At 43.3% G+C, this 20832-nt stretch overlaps 1 long non-coding RNA gene and 1 pseudogene across 1 annotated transcript in view; one reads left to right on the top strand and one right to left on the bottom strand.

Annotated features, from left to right (window-relative positions):
* LOC102552448 (uncharacterized) overlaps nucleotides 1-19802 on the bottom strand; it is a 30326-nt gene extending 10524 nt beyond the window's left edge. The window contains exon 1 of the long non-coding RNA XR_015685937.1: nucleotides 19684-19802. This is a non-coding gene — a long non-coding RNA (uncharacterized LOC102552448). The remainder of the gene's footprint in view (nucleotides 1-19683) is intronic.
* Nucleotides 929-3461, top strand: Vil1-ps1 (villin 1, pseudogene 1; annotated as a pseudogene).
* Nucleotides 19803-20832: the final 1030 nt, after the last annotated feature.

Genomic DNA, 20832 nt, shown 5'->3' with positions numbered 1-20832 from the left:
TAGACTAGAAATTAGTTCTACTAGATTTTATTTTATCCCTGAACTCTTTCTAGGTTAAACAAGTATCCAAAACAAGCACCATAAGTAGCCCAAAAAAATCTATTGAACTTTTAATTCTGAACACTTCATATTAATTAATTCATTTATCATCACAAGACTTCATTATATTAACTCCTTTATATTAATCGATTCCTTTTATTCTTACAATAACTGTAGTATTATTCTCTTCATGTGACAGATAGGAAAGCTACAGAGCTGTTGGGTAAGAGGAAGCTAACAGTGGAAGCAAAGTCTTCACTCTGTATAAATAGTCCCCTAAAAACATTACCTGAGATAGCACCAAATCAGAACAATGTCTAAGGTCAGTCCAAAGTTGACCTATGGAGGAGAAGAACACTGGCACTTCTTGATCATCAGCTAAGTCTCTAGAGTACTTCAGATATCTCAGGAAAGAACTGCATATATGCTGAACCATCACAACTTCAGGATTCTGTGAGGAATTGTACTAGGATTTTGATGGGAATTGCATTGAGTCTGTAGACCCAATTGCTTTTGGTAGGAGGGTCATTTTTACTATACAAATCATACCAATACATGAGCATGGAAGATCTTTCCATCTTCTGATATTCTTTTCAATTTCTTCAATGTCTTAATGTTTTTGTCACAGAAGTTTTTCCTTGATTGGTTAGAATTACGTTAAGGTATTTTATAGTATGTGATGCTATTGCCAAAGGTCTTTGTCTCTGATTTCTTTCTGTTGATTTGTCATTTGTATATTAAGAAGGCTTATAATTTTTGTGAATTAATTTTGTATCTACCTACTTTTCTGAAAATGTTTATTATATTAACTAGAAGAGTTCCTCAGTGACATTTTTAGGGTCACTTAAATATACTTTCATATCATCTAGTAAAGATATTTTGGGCCACAACTTCCTAAGATCTCCCAGGTGGTGGCTGCCTCTTCCAGACAGGCTCATCCACCATGACTAAACTGACTGCCCAAGTCAAAGACTCTCTCAACAACACCACTCCAGGAATACAAATATGGAGGATAGAGGCTATGCAGATGGTGCCGGTTCCCCAGCACCTTTGGAGCTTCTTCGATGGTGACTGCTATGAAGTCCTGGCTATCCACAAGACCAGCAGCACCCTCTCCTATGATATCCACTACTGGATTGGCCAGGACTCGTCCCAGGACGAGCAGGGGGCAGCTGCCATCTACACAACACAGATGGATGACTACCTGAAGGGCCGGGCTGTCCAGCACCGTGAGGTCCAAGGCCATGAGAGCGACACTTCCCGGAGCTACTTCAAGCAAGTCCTTGTGATCTGGAAAGGGGGCGTGGCTTCTGGCTTGAAGCACTTAGAAACAAACTCCTGCGGTGTCCAGCGACTGTTGCATGTCAAGGGCAAGAGGAATGTGCTGGCTGGAGAGGTGGAAATGTCCTAGAAGTTTCAACAGAGGGGATGTCTTCCTGCTGGACCTTGGGAAGCTTACCATCCAGTGGAATGGGCCTGAGAGTAACTGCATGGAGAGACTTCGTGGCATGACTTTGGCCAAAGAGATCCGAGACCAGGAGCAGGGTGGACGCACCTACGTAGGCGTGGTGGATCGGGAGAAGGAAGGGGACTCCCTACAGTTGATGGCAATTATGATCCACATGCTGGGCCCACGCAAGGAACTGAAGGCTGCAATTTCTGATTCAGTGGTGGAGCCGGCTGCTAAGGCTGCACTCAAGCTGTACCATGTGTCTGATTCAGAAGGAAAAATAGTTGTTAGAGAAGTTGCTACTTGGCCACTCACACAGGACTTGCTCAGTCATGAGGACTGTTACATCCTGGACCAGGGAGGCCTGAAGATCTTTGTGTGGAAGGGAAAAAATGCCAATGCCCAGGAGCGGAGTGGAGCCATGAACCAAGCCTTGAACTTCATCAAAGCCAAGCAGTACCCACCTAGCATGCAGGTTGAGGTACAGAACAATAGGGCCGAGTCTGCCATTTTCCAGCAGCTTTTCCAGAAGTGGACAGTGCCCAATCGGACCTCAGGCCTCGGCAAGACCCACACAGTGGGCTCTGTGGCCAAGGTGGAACCGGTGAAGTTTGATGCTCTGTCCATGCACGTACAGCCTCAAGTGGCTGCCCAGCAGAAAATGGTGGATGACAGGAGTGGGGAAGTGCAGGTGTGGCGCATCAAGGACTTAGAGCTGGTGCCTGTGGAGTCCAAGTGCTGGGCCATTTCTACGGTGGCGACTGCTACCTACTACTCTACACCTACCTCATAGGCGAGAAGGAACACTACTTGCTGTATATCTGGCAGGGCAGCCAGGCCAGCCAGGATGAAATTGCAGCCTCGGTTTACCAAGCTGTCAACCTGGACTAGAGGTACAACGACGAGCCAGTGCAGATCCGGGTCACAAAGGGCAAGTATCCGCCTCACCTCATGTCTATCTTCAAGGGGCGCATGGTGGTTTATCAGGGAGGCACCTCCTGAAAGAACAACGTGGAGCACGTGCCCTCTACAAGGCTGTTTCAGGTCCGAGGGAACAGTGCTGATAACACCAAGGCTTTTGAGGTTACAGCCCGGGCTACCTTCCTCAACTCCAGTGACGTCTTCATACTCAAGACTCCGTCCTGCTGCTATACCTGTGGTGTGGAAAGGGTTGTAGTGGGGATGAGCGGCAGATGGCCAAGATGGCTGCTGATACCATCTCTCGGACAGAGAAGCAAGTGGTGGTCGAGGGGCAGGAGCCAGCCAACTTCTGGATGGCTCTGGGTGGGAAGGTGCCCTATGCCAACACCAAGAGGCTGCAGGAGGAAAACCAAGTCATCACTCCTCGGCTCTTTGAGTGCTCCAACCAGACCGGGCGCTTTCTGGCCACAGAGATTTTTGACTTCACTCAGGAGGACCTGGAAGAGGAGGATGTGTTCCTATTGGTTGTCTGGGACCAGGTCTTCTGGATAGGGAAACGCGCCAATGAGGAAGAAAAGAAGGCTGCAGCTACAACTGCACAGGAATACCTCAAGATCCATCCCGAAACAGAGACCCTGAGACCCCTATCATTGTGGTGAAGCAGGGGCACGAGCCCCCCACCTTCACAGGCTGGTTCCTGGCTTGGGATCCCTTCAAGTGGAGTAACACCAAATCTTATGATGACCTCAAGGCCGAGCTGGGAAACTCTGGGGACTGAAGCCAGATTGCTGATGAGGTTATGAGCCCCAAAGTGGACGTTTTCACTGCCAATACCAGCTTCAGTTCTGGGCCCTTGCCCATCTTTCCCCTGGAGCAGCTGGTAAACAAGCCTGTGGAGGAGCTCCCTGAGGGTGTGGATCCCACCAGGAAGGAGGAGCACCTGTCCACTGAAGATTTCACTAAGGCTTTGGGGATGACTCCAGCTGCCTTCTCTGCCCTGCCTGGATGGAAGCAACAAAACCTCAAGAAAGAAAAAGGACTGTTTTGAGAACTGAAGCTCAGCGTCCAATAGCTCCTAAGCTCCTACCCGGCCTTCAACCCCCACCCCTGCCCCCCACCGCCATTACTGACTTTAGTCCTGTGTCAGTTGAAAATGTCCAATTGTATCTGTGAACCACAGTGTGAAAGTTCCTTCTGTTCATAATAGTAATCTGCCCATTCCTTCAGAAATATGCCACAGCCCAGTGGAGTCTTGTTCTAGAGTTTTCTTTCCTTAGAGCAGCTGAGTACTCTAGGAGACACTAGCACCTGGGCTTTTCTCTCTCAGCTTATCCCTCACAGCAAGGAGTTGGGAGTGTTTGGTAGTTTGAAGTCATTCCCACAGAGAGGCCTTTCCTCATTGCTGAGGGACCTGTTCTTTGAAAGCTAAAGCCTACAAGGAAGTACCGAGAATCAGGTGTTCTCTCATCCTCTTTCATACTCAAAAGGGGAAGCTAAGGCCAAGGCTGGGCTTACAAGCTGTAACTCAGAAGCCTTTGTAAAGCGTCACAGACTCTTCAAATGACAACACCAGGATCATGGGTTGGCTACGTGAAGTCTAATCAGAAGCCAACTGAAGGTGATTTTCTCTTAAAACAACTGGTTATCCAGTGTCCCCAGGAACATGTCCCTTTAAAGAAATAAGTCAAACTAATATGAGGTTAATAAAGGCTTTAAAGTCTCTCTCTTTCTCTCTCTCTCTCTCTCTCTCTCTCTCTCTCTCTCTCACACACACACACACACACACACACACACACACACACACACACACAAAGATATTTTGATTTTTTTTCATTTCCAACATAAACTGCCTTTCTTGGGGGACTATCTATAATCATAATATATTATATGAAAAGAACTATTTTCAATAAAAAATGGAAAAGTATGAAGGTGAAAAGAGATAGAGGAAGACATTTGAGTTGTGTCCCTGGCTTCCACACGGGCACACATAAACACATGTATACACACACACACACACACACACACACACAATCAAGAAGATGAAAAGAAAGCCACATAACTATATCAAATTGGTGAAAGTCAGCATGACGTATGTAGGGGAAAACTGAGAACAACTCTGAGAGGAAATAAAGATGATGTAACTACATAGAGAGACAAATCTATCTACAAAATGGATGCTCACAGATCCTGAGACTCGTTATTTTTAAGAAGTCAATTATGTGATCTTCAAGTTGTTGCTTAGATTCATTGCAATCCTAATCAGAATCTCAGTAGGTTTTTTCACCGGTAATTGGCTGACTCATTCTACAGCTCTTACAGAAAGGTGATGGAGCTAGAAGAACCAAAATAAACTTGAGAAGGGAAGACGCAAAAAGAGAAAATGTGTGTGTCTTCAACACTTTTAACGAAGCTCTAGTAATCCGGAACATGTGGAGTCACAACAGACCAAAAGGAAAAAAATCAATTGGTGAGAATGGAGAGTTCAGAATTAAACCCACCTGTACAGGGACAATTGATTTTTGACAAAGGTGCCAAAGAAATCCAGCAGAGAAAAGATAGTGGTTTTGGGAAATGAGACAGTATAATTGGAGTGAACGTCAATCGCAGGACTATAGAAATTAGATTAAGGACATAACCTAAGCTCGGATGATAAAACTTCTAGAAGACAACATGGAAGAAAAACTTTGTCTTTAAGTTAGGGAAGATTTCTTAAACATGCCACAAAAGAGTGGCCTGTTGTTTATACACATGGGGCCAGATGAAGATTGGCATCTTCTCTTCAAAACAACATTAAAAAAATAAGAGTATCAATTCTAAGCTGCCAGAAATAATTGTATAATATATATCTGATAAAGGATTTACACACACATATGAAACACTCTCCAGGTCTTAAAGGAAAAATGATGCCATCCAAGAAAGAAGAGACTAGACAAATTTTGGGTTCCTCATGTATTCACTGGAGACATGACAACAGATAAAATTTGTTCAACATATCATTCATAGAGGAATTGTCAACTAATTATGTAGAGTTTCCCTACTTTTAGGATAACAAAGCACCCTAAATGTGTCTCCACCACTTACTAGCTTGTAAGTAAGACAACAGAAACTCATCTAGTATTGAGATGACAAACATTGAGACAAAAAATTTTTTCAATTTCTTTTTTTTTGTATTTTTGACCTTTTTTTTTTTATTAACTTGAGTATTTCTTATATACATTTCGAGTGTTATTCCCTTTCCCGGTATCCGGGCAAACATCCCCCTCCCCCCTCCCCTTCTTATGGGTGTTCCCCTCCCAACCCTCCCCCCATTGCCGCCCTCCCCTCACCAGTCTAGTTCACTGGGGGTTCAGTCTTAGCAGGACCCAGGGCTTCCCCTTCCACTGGTGCTCTTACTAGGATATTCATTGCTACCTATGGGGTCAGAGTCCAGGGTCAGTCCATGTATAGTCTTTAGGTAGTGGCTTAGTCCCTGGAAGCTCTGGTTGCTTGACATTGTTGTACATATGGGGTCTCAAGCCCCTTCAAGCTCTTCCAGTTCTTTCTCTGATTCCTTCAACGGGGGTCCTATTCTCAGTTCAGTGGTTTGCTGCTGGCATTCGCCTCTGTATTTGCTGTATTCTGGCTGTGTCTCTCAGGAGCGATTTACATCCGGCTCCTGTCGGTCTGCACTTCTTTGCTTCATCCATCTTGTCTAATTGGGTGGCTGTATATGTATGGGCCACATGTGGGGCAGACTCTGAATGGGTGTTCCTTCAGACTCTGTTTTAATCTTTGCCTCTCTCTTCCCTGCCAAGGGTATTCTTGTTCCCCTTTTAAAGAAGGAGTAAAGCATTCACATTTTGATCATCCGTTTTGAGTTTCATTTGTTCTAGGCATCTAGGGTAATTCAAGCATTTGGGCTAATAGCCACTTATCAATGAGTGCATACCATGTATGTCTTTCTGTGATTGGGTTAGCTCACTCAGGATGATGTTTTCCAGTTCCAACCATTTGACTACGAATTTCATAAACTCGTTGTTTTTGATAGCTGAGTAATATTCCATTGTGTAGATGTACCACATTTTCTGTATCCATTCCTCTGTTGAAGGGCATCTGGGTTCTTTCCAGCTTCTGGCTATTATAAATAAGGCTGCAATGAACATAGTGGAGCACGTGTCTTTTTTATATGTTGGGGCATCTTTTGGGTATATGCCCAAGAGAGGTATAGCTGGATCCTCAGGCAGTTCAATGTCCAATTTTCTGAGGATCCTCCAGACTGATTTCCAGAATGGTTGTACCAGTTTGCAATCCCACAAACAATGGAGGAGTGTTCCTCTTCCTCCACATCCTTGCCAGCATCTGTTGTCCCCTGAGTTTTTGATCTTAGCCATTCTCACTGGTGTGAGGTGAAATCTCAGGGTTGTTTTGATTTGCATTTCCCTTATGACTAAAGATGTTGAACATTTCTTTAGGTGTTTCTCAGCCATTCGGCATTCCTCAGCTGTGAATTCTTTGTTTAGCCCTGAACCCCATTTTTTAATAGGGTTATTTGTTTCCCTGCGGTCTAACTTCTTGAGTTCTTTGTATATTTTGGATATAAGGCCTCTATCTGTTGTAGGATTGGTAAAGATCTTTTCCCAATCTGTTGGTTGCCGTTTTGTCCTAACCACAGTGTCCTTTGCCTTACAGAAGCTTTGCAGTTTTATGAGATCCCATTTGTCGATTCTTGATCTTAGAGCATAAGCCATTGGTGTTTTGTTTAGGAAACTTTTTCCAGTGCCCATGTGTTCCAGATGCTTCCCTAGTTTTTATTCTATTAGTTTGAGCGTGTCTGGTTTGATGTGGGGGTCCTTGATCCACTTGGACTTAAGCTTTGTACAGGGTGATAAGCATGGATCGATCTGCATTCTTCTACATGTTGACCTCCAGTTGAACCAGCACCATTTGCTGAAAATGCTATCTTTTTTCCATTTGATGGTTTTGGCTCCTTTGTCAAAAATCAAGTGACTATAGGTGTGTGGGTTCATTTCTGGGTCTTCAATTCTATTCCCTTGGTCTATCTGTCTGTCTCTGTACCAATACCATGCAGTTTTTATCACTATTGCTCTGTAATACTGCTTGAGTTCAGGGATAGTGATTCCCCCTGAAGTCCTTTTATTGTTGAGGATAGCTTTAGCTATCCTGGGTTTTTTGTTATTCCAGATGAATTTGCAAATTGTTCTGTCCAACTCTTTGAAGAATTGGATTGGTATTTTGATGGGGATTGCATTGAATCTGTAGATTGCTTTTGGTAAAATGCCCATTTTTACTATATTAATCCTGCCAATCCATGAGCATGGGAGATCTTTCCATCTTCTGAGGTCTTCTTCAATTTCCTTCTTCAGTGTCTTGAAGTTCTTATTGTACAGATCTTTTACTTGCTTGGTTAAAGTCACACCGAGGTACTTTATATTATTTGGGTCTATTATGAAGGGTGTCGTTTCCCTAATTTCTTTCTCGGCTTCTTTCTCTTTTGTGTAGAGGAAGGCTACTGATTTATTTGAGTTAATTTTATACCCAGCCACTTTGCTGAAGTTGTTTATAAGCTTTAGTAGTTCTCTGGTGGAACTTTTGGGATCACTTAAATAAACTATCATATCATCTGCAAATAGTGATATTTTGACTTCTTCTTTTCCGATCTGTATCCCCTTGACCTCCTTTTGTTGTCTGATTGCTCTGGCTAGAACTTCAAGAACTATATTGAATAAGTAGGGAGAGAGTGGGCAGCCTTGTCTAGTCCCTGATTTTAGTGGGATTGCTTCAAGTTTCTCTCCATTTAGTTTAATGTTAGCAACTGGTTTGCTGTATATGGCTTTTACTATGTTCAGGTATGGGCCTTGAATTCCTATTCTTTCCAGGACTTTTATCATGAAGGGGTCTTGAATTTTGTCAAATGCTTTCTCAGCGTCTAATGAAATGATCATGTGGTTTTGTTCTTTCAGTTTGTTTATATAATGGATCATGTTGATGGTTTTCCGTATATTAAACCATCCCTGCATGCCTGGGATGAAGCCTACTTGGTCATGGTGGATGATTGTTTTGATGTGCTCTTGGATTCGGTTTGCCAGAATTTTGTTGAGTATTTTTGCATCGATATTCATAAGGGAAATTGGTCTGAAGTTCTCTTTCTTTGTTGTTTCTTTGTGTGGTTTAGGTATAAGAGTAATTGTGGCTTCGTAGAAGGTATTCGGTAGTGATCCATCTGTTTCAATTTTGTGGAATAGTTTAGATAATATTGGAATGAGGTCTTCTATGAAGGTTTGATAGAATTCTGCACTAAACCCGTCTGGACCTGGGCTCTTTTTGGTTGGGAGACCTTTAATGACTGCTTCTATTTCCTTAGGAGTTATGGGGTTGTTTAACTGGTTTATCTGTTCCTGACTTAACTTCAGTACCTGGTATCTGTCTAGGAAATTGTCCATTTCCTGAAGATTTTCAAGTTTTGTTGAATATAGGTTTTTATAGTAAGATCTGATGATTTTTTGAATTTCCTCTGAATCTGTTGTTATGTCTCCCTTTTCATTTCTGATTTTGTTAATTTGGACACACTCTCTGGGTCCTCTCGTTAGTTTGGCTAAGGGTTTATCTATCTTGTTGATTTTCTCAAAGAACCAACTTTTGGTTCTGTTCATTCTTTCTATGGTCCTTTTTGTTTCTACTTGGTTGATTTCAGCTGTGAGTTTGATTATTTCCTGCCTTCTACTCCTCCTGGGTGTATTTGCTTCTTTTTGTTCTAGAGCTTTTAGGTGTGCTGTCAAGCTGCTGACATACGCTCTTTCCTGTTTCTTTCTGCAGGCACTCAGCGCTATGAGTTTTCCTCTTAGCACAGCTTTCATTGTGTCCCATAAGTTTGGGTATGTTGTACCTTCATTTTCATTAAATTCTAAAAAGTTTTTAATTTCTTTCTTTATTTCTTCCTTGACCAGGTTATCATTGAGTAGAGCATTGTTCAATTTCCAAGTATATGTGGGCATTCTTCCTTGATTGTTATTGAAGACCAGTTTTAGGACATGGTGGTCCGATAGCAGGCATGGGATTATTTCTATCTTTCTGTACCTGTTGAGGCCCGATTTTTGACCAATTATATGGTCAATTTTGGAGAAAGTACCATGAGGAGCTGAGAAGAAGGTATATCCTTTTGCTTTAGGATAGAATGTTCTATAAATATCTGTTAAGTCCATTTGGCTCATGACTTCTCTTAGTCTGTCTACATCTCTGTTTAATTTCTGTTTCCATGATCTGTCCATTGATGAGAGTGGGGTGTTGAAATCTCCCACTATTATTGTTTGAGGTGCAATGTGTGTTTTGAGCTTTAGTAAGGTTTCTTTTACATATGTAGGTGCGCTTGTATTTGGGGCATAGATATTTAGGATTGAGAGTTCATCTTGGTGGATTTTTCCTTTGATGAATATGAAGTGTCCTTCCTTATCTTTTTTGATGACTTTTAATTGAAAATTGATTTTATTTGATATTAGAATGGCTACTCCAGCTTGCTTCTTCTGACCATTTGCTTGTAAAATTGTTTTCCAGCCTTTCACTCTGAGGTAATGTCTGTCTTTGTCTCTGAGGTGTGTTTCCTGTTGGCAGCAGAATGCAGGGTCCTCGTTGCATATCCAGTTTGTTAATCTATGTCTTTTTATTGGGGAGTTGAGGCCATTGATGTTGAGAGATATTAAGGAATAGTGATTATTGCTTCCCGTTATACTCATATTTGGATGTGCGGTTATGTTTGTGGGCTTTCATTCTCTTTGTTTTGTTGCCAAGACGATTAGTTTCTTGCTTCTTCTAGGGTATAGCTTGCCTCCTTATGTTGGGCTTTACCATTTATTATCCTTGGTAGTGCTGGATTTGTAGAAAGATATTGTGTAAATTTGGTTTTGTCATGGAATATCTTGGTTTCTCCATCTATGTTAATTGAGAGTTTTGCAGGATACAGTAACCTGGGCTGTCATTTGTGTTCTCTTAGGGTCTGTATGACATCAGTCCAGGATCTTCTGGCCTTCATAGTTTCTGGCGAGAAGTCTGGTGTGATTCTGATAGGTCTGCCTTTATATGTTACTTGACCTTTTTCCCTTACTGCTTTTAATATTCTTTCTTTATTTTGTGCGTTTGGTGTTTTGACTATTATGTGACGGGAGGTGTTTCTTTTCTGGTCCAATCTATTTGGAGTTCTGTAGGCTTCTTGTATGCCTATGGGTATCTCTTTTTTTAGGTTAGGCAAGTTTTCTTCTATGATTTTGTTGAAGATATTTACTGGTCCTTTGAGCTGGGCGTCTTCACTCTCTTCTATACCTATTATCCTTAGGTTTGATCTTCTCATTGAGTCCTGGATTTCCTGTATGTTTTGGACCAGTAGCTTTTTCTGCTTTACATTATCTTTGACAGTTGAGTCAATGATTTCTATGGAATCTTCTGCTCCTGAGATTCTCTCTTCCATCTCTTGTATTCTGTTGGTGAAGCTTGTATCTACAGCTTCTTGTCTCTTCTTTTGGTTTTCTATATCCAGGGTTGTTTCCATGTGTTCTTTCTTGATTGCTTCTATTTCCATTTTTAATTCCTTCAACTGTTTGATTGTGTTTTTCTGGAATTCTTTCAGGGATTTTTGCGATTCTTTCAGGGATTTTTGCGATTCCTCTCTGTAGGCTTCTACTTGTTTATTAATGTTTTCCTGTGTTTCCCTAAGGGAGTTCTTCACGTCTTTCTTGAAGTCCTCCAGCATCATGATCAAATATGATTTTGAAACTAGATCTTGCTTTTCTGGTGTGTTTGGATATTCCATGTTTGTTTTGATGGGAGAATTGGGCTCCGATGGTGCCATGTAGTCTTGGTTTCTGTTGCTTGGGTTCCTGCGCTTGCCTCTTGCCATCAGATTATCTCTAGTGTTACTTTGTTCTGCTATTTCTGACAGTGGCTAGACTGTCCTATAAGCCTGTGTGTCAGGAGTGCTGTAGAACTGTTTTCCCCTCTTTCAGTCAGTTATGGGGACAGAGTGTTCTGCTTTCGGGCGTGTAGTTTTTCCTCTCTACAGGTCTTCAGCTGTTCCTGTGGGCCTGTGTCTTGAGTTCACCAGGCAGCTTTCTTGCAGCAGAAAAGTTGGTCTTACCTGTGGTCCCGAGGCTCAAGTTCGCTCGTGGGGTGCTGCCCACGGGCTCTCTGCAGCGGCAGCAACTAGGAAGACCTGTGCCGCCCCTTCCGGGAGCTTCAGTGCACCAGGGTTCCAGATGGCCTTTGGTGTTTTCCTCTGGCGTCCGAGATGTGTGTGCAGAGAGCAGTCTCTTCTGGTTTCCCAGGCTTTTCTGCCTCTCTGAAGGTTTAGCTCTCCCTCCCACGGGATTTGGGTGCAGAGAACTGTTTATCTGGTCTGTTTCCTTCAGGTTCCGGCGGTGTCTCAGGCAGGGGTCCTGCTGCTCCTGGGCCCTCCCCCACGGGAGCCCAGAGGCCTTATACAGTTTCCTCTTGGGCCAGGGATGTGGGCAGGGGTGGGCAGTGTTGGTGGTCTCTTCTGCTCTGCAGCCTCAGGAGTGCCCACCTGACCAGGCGGTGAGGTCTCTTTCCCACGGGGTCTGGCTCAATTTCTTTAAAGATTAAATCTAGTATATGTCCCAGCTTTCCCCTGTCACCCAAAAGAAGAAAATAATTCTACCCAAATATTGCAAGTGGAATAGTACTCAGCCATTTGGGCAAATGGAGAGTCTTACCATTACAGGGGCAATGCAGTGTCTTACCAATGATGAGTGAAAGGGTTACAACAGAGAAAGGCACACACGCTGGGGTGCTACTAGATAAAACCCTCACCTTCAACGGGGCAATGCTAGTCAGTGTCTACTGAGATGGTAGGAAGCATGGTAGAGACCTGACTGCAAAATACTATTAAGGGTTTTGGAAGGCAATAGAAGTCTGTATTTTCGTTGTAGCAGCAATGTTTAGGTGAATGGTCAGACCTACACTTTAAATATATAGATAGGGAGTTTACCTTGCCTAGCTTTTAAGTTTATGTCCCAAAAAACGTTTTAAGAGAACTTAGAGGGCAACTGGTTGCGGTCTGTCTGCGAAAAAAGCAAGGCTCTGACTCCTACCCCAGTGGCGAATTTTGGAAGATTTTCTTTAAAAATCAGGGGTTTCATTTGGCACTGTTTGAGAAGATTTTTTTAGGTGCAGAGCAAAACCGTGAGCATGCTTTACCAAGACAGTGGCAGATGCAGAGTTTCAGAAAGATGGCGAGTCGAGGGCAAACCTTGGAGAGATTGGAATAAAAGCGACTCAGTAAAAGTTTGTTTTCCTTCTTTCCTTTTTTGTTTTTGTTTGTTCGTTTGTTTGTTTTGGGGGCGTTTTTGTTTTTTCTTTTGATGAAGCATATGAGACACCTTCAGAAGAGATTTGAAGGTAGCCCAGTTTCTGTTAATGTTCTCCAGTGAAGAAATATCCCCTTTGTGAGGCGAATTTCCAAACATAGAGAAGAACTATTGTCAGGGAGGGTGCGGATATACAGATACACACAGTTTGAAAAAACTGAATTAACCCCCCCACTAGCTTTCAGACTTCCCGTCTGGTGGAGAGAACATTTAAAAACCGTCCTTGCAGTGGTTGGCAGGCATGCGACACATCATTATAAGTAGTTGCTGGGCTGCAAAGGAAAATGCCGGAATTCCTCCTGCCCAAAAGAAACTTCATTGTCTGAACAACATTTCCCCTTCCTCTGTCCTGACCTAAGACCTCACTGCTCTACGGGTTGCTGGTCTGAGTCCACCTGTTTTAGATTCCACACGTACTGTGCAATGCACATATTTATGCAATTTGTGCTTGGCTTTTTCCGCTTTGCATAGTGTGTTGTTTGTCCATATTGTTGCAAAATATACATGTTCTCTCTTCTTAACAGTTGAGCAGTGTTCTGTAGTGTGTCCACATCATACTTTCTTCCATTTATCCACTGATCGCTTGCCAGTAAATTGCATCATTTGACTTTGTGGCTAATGCTGTCATGCTAGGGCAAGAGCAAATGTCTCCTCAACACACCGATTTCTTTCCTCTGACCACATCACTGTAGGTGGAATTGCTGGATCATGTGTTAGTTCTGTGTTCAATATTGGAAAGGACTTCTACATTGTCTTCCACAGTGGTTTTCCTAATTTGTATGGTTGCCTACTGTATTTATACCAGGGTTGGCTTTTGTCTATACATCCTTGCGGTGTCTGTTGTCTTTTTTTTAACAAGAATCATTCTTAAAGGTGTGATCTCTAATTGTGATTTTAATTTGTCTTTGATGTTTAGTGACACAGTCACTCTATTTGTGTCTGACCTGTAACGTGCGTGTCTCAGCTGGGGGACTTTCCATTCATCTCCTTTGCCCGCATTTCTAGCTGGGTAGTTTGTGTTTTGGTTTTCTCGCATAAGACACAAAATTTACGATGTTGCGACTGGCACTTTGAAGAAGCAAACACCAGGGACACGCTCTGCTGTGTGAACCCAGGACAGACAGCAAGGACCCACAGCAAGGACAAGACAGTTTTGAAATTTTGAGTAGCCATTGAATTCCATCACTCAGGTTTGTCTCTTCGTTCAGTGCTCCCCACTGGATTGAGTCTTAAAAGGTGATTGATTTTGAAAATATGCTTCCATTGTCAACATGGGAATAACTGCATGGCTTTGACACTGCTCAACAGCATGTGACCCCAAGGGTTCTCCCCACTGTCAATGGCCAGGAACTTCCCTAAAAGCAGTGCGTAAACTGAACTTAAATAACAGATATAGACCACCTCACATTCATTATGATTGAGGTCCAAAATGAAAGCACCACAGAACTTGATTCTTTCAGGACTGTGAGGGGAACCCATCCCAGGCCTCTCAGCTTCCTGTGCTCCTCAGCTGCAGGCCTCTACTCTCCCTAAGTCATCACATTGTCCTCTCCATCTAGTTCTAGGTCCAAAATTCCCCTCTCTAAGGACACAGTAACATTGAATTAAGGACCTTATCTTAATGTGATCATATGCAAAGACCTAATTGGAGAAAAAAAAAGGTGACAGTCACAATGGCAACTAGATGTGAGGTCTTAAACACCTTTAAGAGGTGATACCCACTTTGTCCCACCTTACCACTCAGCATAACGAAGCCACAGCACCAAGGAAACGTTATTCTGGGGAGAAACTAGTCAATTTGGAAGTGCAACATTCTTTTACTTAAACATCGCACGGGGCTTAGTAATAAGGCATTTATTTCATACACGTGAAGCCCCTTGTTCAGTGTCTATCACTCCCTCCCAAAAGTACCAAGTGGATCAAGCCAGGCTGACTGTGCAGTACTAGAATCCACTCACTAGAAGAGCCTGGATAAAGTTTGCTGGACCTAATAACAGTCTAGAAGAAATTCTGTTACTTCACTAGTAATGTTTCCACTTTCCTCCCAAGGCCTAGATGTGGCCTTTCCTTTTGAAATCTTTTCTGTTGGAGAGATGGATCGTAGCATAAGGTATTTTCTGTGCAAGCCTGAGGACCTGAGTTAGGATTCCCAGTGCCCACATAAAAAAGACAGTTTCACAGCATGCCTTTTACTGCAGCTCTGGGGTGGTGGGGAGACGAAATGATTCCTGGAATTCTTTGAACACCAGGCTAACCAGTGAACAAACTGGTGAGCTCCAGCTTCAGTGAGACCCAATCTCAGGAAAGGAAAAAAAAAGATGTAGGGCTATAGAAATGGCTCAACAATCAAGGCATCCAGAGCATCTGAGTTTGCTCCCCAGCATCCCCTGACAGCTCACCGTCATCTGCATCGTCAGCTCTGGGGCAGAGAGGGAGCGATCCAAAGTGTCCAGCCTCCGTGTGCTCCTGCACGTATCCCTACTCAGATCATTCAAGTGACTAAAACCAATCAGAGCAAAGCTTGAGAAAATAAGGCAGAGCATGTTAGAGGAAGATACCTGGTGCTGACCTCTGACCTCCGATGCATAAACACATTCTTGCAGAAGCACTCACATGTGCATGTGCTCACACAAGCTGTATATATACCACACACACACACACACACACGAATTAGAATAAATTAATAAAATGTCTATTTACAATATTATTTCAGAACATGGATTTTAATTCAGAGTGAGATTTAGTTTGCCTTGAAGAAGGAAGGAGGTCTTTTGAAACCGGTGAAGGCTTCTATTTTCTTTTTTTACTGCCAGAAGGGACATGATTAGGAAGACAGCATGATTAAATCTAATTAGTATGAAGGAATCACTAGCAAGAAAAATTGTCTCCATAAAAAGTTTTCCAAGTAACTACATGAAAGAAAGTTCTGGGAGCTTAGGGCACTGCTCTCTTGCACTGGCCTTGACCTTTTGACAAAAAAATCTAATATTAAATGTTCCCTGCAAAGCTCATGTGTGGAAAAATTGGTCCCCAGCTGTTGGGCCTGGCTGTAGGTGGTAGAGACTGTGGGAGGCACAGCTACCTACAGGAAGTGGATTATTGGCAGCCCATCCTGGAAGGTTATCTTGGGAACTCAAGCCCTCATGTTCTTTCTTTCTCTCTGCTTCTTAGCCCCACAGTATGAATAGTTTTACTTCACCAGGCCCATCCCACAGTGATGTTTTACCTTGTCCCATGCCTAGCAGTAACACAGTCAAATACCCTTGGACTAAAAACCTTACGAACTGAGAAAAAACCAAAAAGCCAACAAACCAACGAATGAAACAAAAGCCCATTTTTCTTTAAGTTAAAATTTTCAGACATTTTTGTCCCAGGGACCCTAGGCTAGTAAAAGGAGGAGCCTGTTGTAAAGCAAAACCCGGAATTTTACACAACTCAGCCTAGAAGCCAGATTGGGGGCCAGTCCTGCTAACTTGAGACTGAGATTGCTTCCACTCTAACATCAGTTACAGAACAATGGCCCAGCTCCAGGAGGTCCTTCGTCCTGATTTCTGTGAGCTCCAGATAACAGCAAGCAGAGTGACATCCCTGGAGTGATTTTCTTTTCTCCTTTGCTTTTGCCTACAATGCCTACATTCTGGAACAAGCCTCAAGGCCCTCAGTAATGTCACTGAGAATTGATCCTGCTTTCCTTCTGACTCTCTGACCTTGTTGGTTTTTTTGTTGGTTTTTTTTTGTTGGTTTCCTCCCTCCAAGGATGCCTCTCATAGCACCGGGCACCCTGCTAGGGGTTAGGGGGAAGAAGAATTCAGGAGCTAGTAAGCCCTTTTCTTTTCATCTGTGTCTTTTATTTGAAAGTAAAACTTTCCCATGAGCCTACTTTATCACATCTTTTTTGGTCAAATCTCAGTCACACACACACACACACACACACACACACACACACACACACACACACACCATTATAACCAAGAAACATTGAATATGTGGCAAATGGAAACGAAGAAAGAGCATGAGACAGGGGATTCTAAAGTGCTGCACTTGAAATAGCAAACAGCTATGAACTAGGCCATGTCTCTGAAATTATTTCAACGTGGAAGTTTACTCTGGATTGACTGCGTTGACCTTTACATGGACTGATTACTTATTTACTTTCCCAATTAATCATTCTTGAGTTTCATGAGAAAAACCAATTTCACACACTACAAATAGAGGGCATCTTGAGCAACTGGTCACCACAAACAGGATTTGGGTTTTTGATGTTAACTTTAGTTCTGGCCAAATAAGAGTCCTAAGTGGGTTATTTTTTTTTTCATTTTAAAACTGTTTATTTTTCTGTACTGTGTGCTTTTTATTGGGTATTTTGCTTATTTATATTTCAAAGGTTATCCCCTTTCCCAGTGTCCCCTACAGAAACTCCCAATCCCATCTTCTGGCTCACTGATTCTATGAGGGTGATTCCTCCCACCCACCCACCCAACCCCTCCTCCCTACCCTAGCATTTTCCTACACTGGGGAATCGAGCCTTCACTGAACCAAGGGCCTCCTCTCCCATGGATGTCCGACAAAGCCAAACTCTGCTGCATATGCAGTTGGAGCCATGGGTCCCTCCATGTGTACTCTGGGTAGTGGTTTAGTCCCTGGGAGCTCAGGGGGGTCTGGTTGGTTGGTATTATTGTTCTTATGGGGTTGCAAACCCCTTCAGCTCCTTCAATCCTTCCCCTAACTCTTTTGTTGGGACCTTATGATCAGCCCAATGGTTGGCTGCCAGCATCTGCCCCTGTATGTGTCATGCTCTGGCAGAGCCTCTCAAGAGGCAGCTATATCAGGCTCCTATCAGCAAGCACTTCTTGGCATCCTCAATAGTGTCTGGGGTTAGTGACAGAAATGCCATCTGTATTATAAAGATAAATGTCCCTTAAGAACAGAGGACCCATTAAACATTTGAGTGGATCCTAACATCTTTTATTTACTTACTTGTATGTTTCTGTATCTGTCGCCTAATACTCTGGTGATTCTCCCTTCAACTCTTAAGAAGGGAAGGCCAGGCCTCATCACTGTCATGACGGCAGTGACACTCATCTCCCCTGACCAGGTCAAATCCCAGCAGTTGTGTGTACAGAAATATGGGGAACCACAGTTGGCTAACGGACCATATGTGAGATGCTGGGGAAAGGTAGATGCCAGTGGGGAGACTGTTGGTCTTGAGGATGGTCATAACTGTGACTCTTTCCTCACCCAGTGACTACAGCTTGGTCACTTCTAGTCATGGCTTCTCATTTGCGCACCCCCCCACACACACACACACACACCTCCCCAGTCACTACAGCATCTCGGACAGGGAATCACATAACCGCATGTGTGCCTAAGGAAGACTTAAGGCTCATTTCCCAGGAACACAGAGGACACATTTATGTATGTCTTTCTGGCCACCTGAGGTGTTCGCCCCTGACTAACCCATAAGCTTCTTCTCTCAGAGTGGCTCTCACTCTGGCAGTCCAGCTCTTCTAATATTTACCAACTCAACACATTCACATGTTGGTTTCCTGGATGATTTTGTGACTCTGTTCACTGCCAGTTTTCTTTTATTATTTTGCACAAAATTAATTTCTCCCCATGCTTAAGGCAGTAAGACTAGGTTTGTTGCGAATGTTTCTAATTTAACTCCCCACCCTCAGCATGTGTTTGGAGACTCACGAGCTATTTGGAGGTCAAGGGACAACTTTCAGGAGTCAGCTCTTTCCTTCTACCCCACGGAAGAAGCAAGGCCTCTCTTAATTGTTGTTATTTTACTGTGTACCCCAGGCAACCTTGCCTTCAAACCATTAAGCGACTCTCTGGTCTCTGACACCAATCTTTTCCTGCAAATCGTGAAACTGGAGATACACTCTACCACAGCTGTTTGTTTGTGTGAGTTTCAGGAATCAACGTTTGGTCTTCAAGCTTGCTAACCCTCTGAGACACCTCTGAGCAGTCCCCCACCCCCATTTTCTTGGCATTTTTTGTTTTGCTTTGTTTTTTTATCGGCTTATGAAACATTTTCGCAGTTGTCCTTCATACAGGGCTCTAAAATAAGACAGTGCCCATTGTGGGTGCAGTTTAAGAGGTCAAGTCCTTCAGCCTTGGCTCAACTAGAGTCTCTCCCAAGCCCATCCTGCCTTCTTGAGGCTTCCTGGTCGATCAGTTCACCTCCCTCCCTGGATCCTGGCCCCCAGTTGTAACATCTCCTTACATGAAGGTTTTTTCCACTGTCCCTACATCAAAAAGGAAAAGGAAAAAAGAAAAAAGAAAAAAACTTGGGGGTAGATAGGTATTCATATCTATTTGGCTGACAATGGCTTATACCACTTTATTAAGGACTGGTAGCGGTTGGGGATTTAGCTCAGTGGTAGAGCGCTTGCCTAGGAAGCGCAAGGCCCTGGGTTCGGTCCCCAGCTCCGAAAAAAAGAACCAAAAAAAAAAAAGGACTGGTAGGGAACTGTAAGGGTGCCACTACTACTGTTCAAAGATAGCCTATAATTATCTGTCTGAAACCAAAGTTGACTTTACCCTTATCATCGATTAAACAACCGTAATAGTTAATGGAGGAAAACTTCCTGGGCAAAATGAGTTTAGTGACTGCAGCCTCCATTGTCAGCAGACGGGGACTCCAGGAACTCATGTTGTTGTAAGCTACCCATAAGCCACTGCCCCACCACCCCACCTCCCAGTCTAAGACCATTATTTCAGTGTCTAAAGAAATTGCCATCTGAATTATTTCCCAAATAATTGCTAGGTGGTCATACTTCAAGAAGGGCCCAGAGAGTTAAACTCCACATAAAAACAAGGCTTTGGGATCTCTCACAGGTTCTGGTAAGCAAAGACAACTGAACCACTAGCCCAGATCCCACAGCACAGACTCACCCACACCAGGGTGCTGTGTTCCCAGAGTATGTAAGTAGATCTTCCCTGAAAGAGAGTTAAGGAGAACAAGGACTCAGCCTGGGGACAAAGCTCCTTTCCAATTCGGTCAGGTTGACAGTGAAGTCAAGCCTCATGTAGAGATAGAAACTCCTGATCTGCCTGATTGATTTGTTTTGTTTATTTGAACAAAGGGCTGTTTCACAGCTGAGGCTGAGTGCCCAGCATCTAGCCAGCTGACTTCTGCGCCTTAACAAAAGCCCCAGCTGCCAAAGAAAACACTGAGGCCCGGAACAAAAATCCAAGATTTTCCAAGGCCATTTGATTCTAACACAAACAGACAGCATTTTTGCAAATAAAGATTCAGAATTAGGATTTAGGGCTCCTGTGTTCTTACATGCAAAATATGTAAACTTTTCAGATGCTAAGGTTTACCCCTAAACTAAGCTCACCATCAAAAGGCAGTATCATTTGTGTGTTTTCTTCATTCTTAGGCTCCTGGAAAACAAACATGCCGGCGTGCTCACAGTGGCAGACAACCAAAGAGAGATCCTACCTCAACTACCTCAGACAAGACCAAAGAGAAGACACACTCGGAGCTGTCCTCTGATGTCTATGTGCACACCTTGGCCAGGGTACAGCATCACTCACTCACACTTAGGAAAGCTGGAGGGAGGGGGGGAGGGAGGGAGGGAGGGAGGGAGGGAGGGAGGGAGGGAGGGAGGGAGGGAGGGACAGATGGATAGACAGATGGAAGGATGGATTGTTGGATGGATGAATAGAAGGGTGGATGTGAATGAGATGAAATTTTAACATTTGGGGGGTTGACACCAGGTAGATGCTTCTTGGTCAATGGAAGTTTCAAATCTAAAAAAGAGGGACCAAGTCTTAGAAAGTCAGTTTAACAACTTTGAAACAAGAAGCTATGCCTTATATAAACATGAGGAATGTCTGAAAGGCTGGCTTTGCAAATATTTCTCTTAAAAGTAAAAGGAAATAGTGCTGGTTTTGGTTTTTTTTTTCCCTGCACTGTTAGAAAGAAATCACCACGGGTAAAATTCGGGTTTGTAGCACATCATCGAGGTGATACACTGGAAAGCGAAAGACTCAGGAGAGGGTGGTGACATGTGCAGGCTCTGGGGTCAAAAGCCA

Source organism: Rattus norvegicus, chromosome 4 (genome assembly GCF_021556685.1).
Source record: "Rattus norvegicus strain SHRSP/BbbUtx chromosome 4, alternate assembly SHRSP_T2T, whole genome shotgun sequence".
In the NCBI taxonomy this organism is placed as follows: domain Eukaryota; kingdom Metazoa; phylum Chordata; class Mammalia; order Rodentia; family Muridae; genus Rattus; species Rattus norvegicus.
Note: the sequence above shows the minus strand (reverse complement) of the source record. Positions and strands in the feature narration are given on the sequence as shown.